Source organism: Salvelinus sp. IW2-2015, unplaced genomic scaffold, assembly GCF_002910315.2.
Source record: "Salvelinus sp. IW2-2015 unplaced genomic scaffold, ASM291031v2 Un_scaffold659, whole genome shotgun sequence".
NCBI lineage: Eukaryota > Metazoa > Chordata > Actinopteri > Salmoniformes > Salmonidae > Salvelinus > Salvelinus sp. IW2-2015.
In genome coordinates, this window is record NW_019942591.1 from 671 (window position 1) to 4,290 (window position 3,620).

A 3,620-nucleotide genomic window follows, 5' to 3' on the forward strand; every position below is an offset into this window, starting at 1 on the left:
AGCAACCAAAACGCACAGCAACACGTTTCTGCAAATTCAAGAAGGAAGTGAGGACTGATGATAGTGCAGTTGTGAGGTATCAAGCCATCTATCAACTCTAATCAACCTGCTGAGACCGCTAGGCTATCTGTCGACTCTATCAACTGCTGAGGACCGCTTAGGCTATCTTGTCGACTCTTCATACTGTGAGGACCGCCAGGCTATCTGTCACCCTATCAACTGCGGGGACCGTTAGGCTATCTGTCGACCCTATCAACTGCTGGGGACGCTAGCCTATCTGTCGACTCTATCAACTGCTGGGACCGATTAGGCTATCGTTCGACCCTAATCAAACTGCTGAGGACCGCTAGGGCTAATCTGTGACTCTATCAACTTTGCTGAGCGGACCGCTAGGCTATCTGTCGACCCTATCAACTGTTGGGGACCGCTAGGCTATCTGTCGACCCTATTAACTGCTGGGGACCGCTAGGCTATCTGTCGACCCTATCAACTGTTGGGGACTATCCAGAAGCAAAATGTCAAAGTGAAATGTAAAAAGATAGAGAGGGAGTGAATCGGAGAGGGCAGGATGGAGAAAATGCTCTCAGAGCTAAGAGCGGATCGTGTTTCGTGCCAGTGAATAGTGGGAGAAGGGACAGAAGGAGGAGAGGTATACACCCGGATCAGGGACCACCCCTGGGCCCACCCCTCTGGGACCATCCCTCTGGGACCACCCCTCTGGGACCACCCCTCTAGCCCTCTGGGCTTTGTGATGTGTTATGGGACAGGCTTGTTTTTAGCCCTGAGGGAAGGATTTCCAATCCCGTGGGAGACGTTCACTTACTCACACATACACAGACTGTTTACAAACTGTACTTCACACCCGCACTCCATCTCTTTCCCAGATACTCACAAGTACTCACACACATTATTTAGACATTTGCCAGCCAAGAATAAACAGCCAAAGACAGACCTATACACAGGAAGTGTATTCTAAGCATGCCTCTATAACTCATTGGTCTTCAGTGACCCGCTGTATGATCCTATGACTCCAGTGCCACAGTGGAGCGTTAGTGATCCCAAATAGAGTCAACTAAAGGGCAAGCAGTAACAGTATGGGCTGAAACTGTTAATAGTCAGTTGGTTACTTTGGAGTTTCTGAGTGTCATCCCATTTTCTCAGACTTTCCTGAAGCACTTGTTCGTTATCCTCCGCCAGCAGTGGATGAGTGTTGATCTCCCAGGCTGGCAGGATGCAGCTCACACGGGGAAATCTGGGACATGGAGTTTCCGGGCCTGTCCCTCCGGGCGGCAAGCGTAGCGGCGGCATAACTTGTCGTGGCGACAGCTTTGATCACGGCACTTTGAACAGCACGGTGACTGGCCCTCGCCCTCACCGCCGCTTGGCTACCACCACCTCCACTGGATGAGACCCTCTCTCAGCGTAAAGGGATATGGCCTGTCTCTTACCCCTGTGGCCCCCTAACCCGCATCCTCTCCCACTTCCCTTCCACAGCTCCCATCATTTATGGATTGCTTTATTTAAAAACAGGATCAGATGCTCTCGCTCGCTCCCTCTCTATCTCTTGCTCTATCTCTTGCACTCTCTCTCTCTCTCTTTCTCTCTTCTCTCTCTCTCTTCACTCTCTCTCCTCTCTATCTCTCTTCTTCTCTCTCTCTCTCTCTTCTCATCGTCTTCCTCTCTCTTCCTCTCTCCCTCTCTATCACTCTCTTTCTCTGCTGTCTTCAGGGGGAGTGGAAGTGCACTCAAAGGAGAGAGGGAAATTGTGCCCATCATCTCCACTCGAGCCCTCCCTAGGGACCCTGCAGAGTGGGCCAAAGATGGATAGGGCTATGATAGGGATGCACTTGGATGGGTGTGGGGGCGGGAGAGGGGGACATAGAAGTGGAGAGGATGTCCATTTCCTCTCACAAGCTGTCTTTTATGTGACCGTGATAGATGTCTGAACAATCCTATTTCAATTCCTATTTAATATCCAACAGACAGCCTTGGACGGAAATAATCCCACTCTTAGAAGTATTCCAGCACTAATGAATTTCCCTCAGCCAAGGACAGAGAGAGATAGAAAAGAGATGACTATAAAAGGATGTGATGCATGGCGTTTTACAGGTGAAAGGGAATCTAAGGAGGGGGATTTTTGATTGTGTGTGAGAGAGAAGAGAGATGAATCCATTTAGGCCATGGTAATCACGGAATTAAAGGCCGGCTGTCTGTGAAGCAACCGAACACTGGCCACCACCATGCCTGCAGTCTGCAGTATACCTCCCTCCTCTGTCCCTCCGTGCCTTAGCTGTGTCTCAGCTGTGGACTGTTCTGAGGTGCTGTGAAGGACCAGGGAGGGGGCGGCCTGCCTTACAACCTGTCTCCACTGGCCCTTTGTCTAATCGGATCAACAGATCATCTCTTCAGGGAGTGAAATCGGATATTCCCAGGTCTTCTCAATTATAAAATACACTCTTTCCCTCTCCTCCTTTCCCTGTGGACCCTACTCTGCTTTCACGTGCCCAGAGCAACGACAGAGAAGTTATCTCAAGACGTGACGTGAAGCTGGGTGTCGGAAAGGGGACGTTAGAATCAGCGCGGTTGGCGTTAAGAGGTCTAAGTGGAGGAAGGTGGGGAAACACAAAGCCTTTTGTTCTCCCGGCTGTCTTTAAATGCCCCTTGTCAGTTTGAATGGTGTTATTTGGTGTGACTTATCTAACCAGCTCGTACCGCTTCGTAGTGACTCATCGCTCCTCGTCATTCCTGGTGTGAGGGAGGCTATGCTTGATCAAACCCAGACAAAGCGTGTGCTTGTATTGTGCATAGACGATCAATCATGGATACATATTCTGTCTAAACAAAGGCCTGGACATAATGCAGTCTTAAGTACTGTGTAGCAAACAGAACTCAAAGAATTGGTTACATGATAAACGGGGAATAAACAGTAGTTCATTGGGAAAAATTGGTTCCCCGGTTAGACACTAACTGGGCAGGAAAGACAGAGAGAGAGATGGGAGAGAAAAACAGCAATAGAAGGAAGAAGATTGAAGGTTTCCGCCAGGGAGAATCATGTCATATACAGAGAGCCATAGTGAGACAAAGGCAGTGGGAGAGAGTGACTAGAAAGCAACACAGCATGACTTAGTCTAAACAAAAATATTGAGAGAGAGAGAGAAAGAGGAGGGAGGGAGTGTGGGAGGGGAGGGAGAGAGGGAGGGAAGGGAGAGGAGAAGAGAGCGGAGGTGTGTGAGGAGAGACGAGAGAGAGGGATAGCAGTGTATGAGAGGGGAGAGAGAGATGAAGAATTGGTGAGGGAGAGGAGGAAAGAGCTAGCAGAAGATGGGTAGGGAGGAACTCGGACACAGGGGAATTGTGAGGGAGAGAAGATCGGACAGAGGGAGATGCTAAGGAGATCGAGAGAGAGAGAGAGAGAGTCTCAACAGTTAGGTAAGAGATCGACGATGGACTAGCGGGTCTACAGCAGTTAGATCGAGTCGACAGGTGCCTACGGCCTCGGCAGTTGGAGAGTGGAACAGATAGCTAGCGGTCTCAGCAGTTGATAGACGTCACGATGCTAAGCGGTCCTTCAGCAGTTGATAGAGTCGACAGATAAGAGAGAACCAGCGGATCCTCGGCAG

At 49.9% G+C, this 3,620-nt stretch overlaps 1 pseudogene; it reads left to right on the plus strand.

Moving 5' to 3' along the window:
* The first annotated feature begins 1,231 nt into the window (after window positions 1-1,231).
* The window catches only part of LOC112068736 (rho-related GTP-binding protein RhoN-like), a 28,015-nt pseudogene continuing 25,626 nt past the window's right edge, over window positions 1,232-3,620 (plus strand).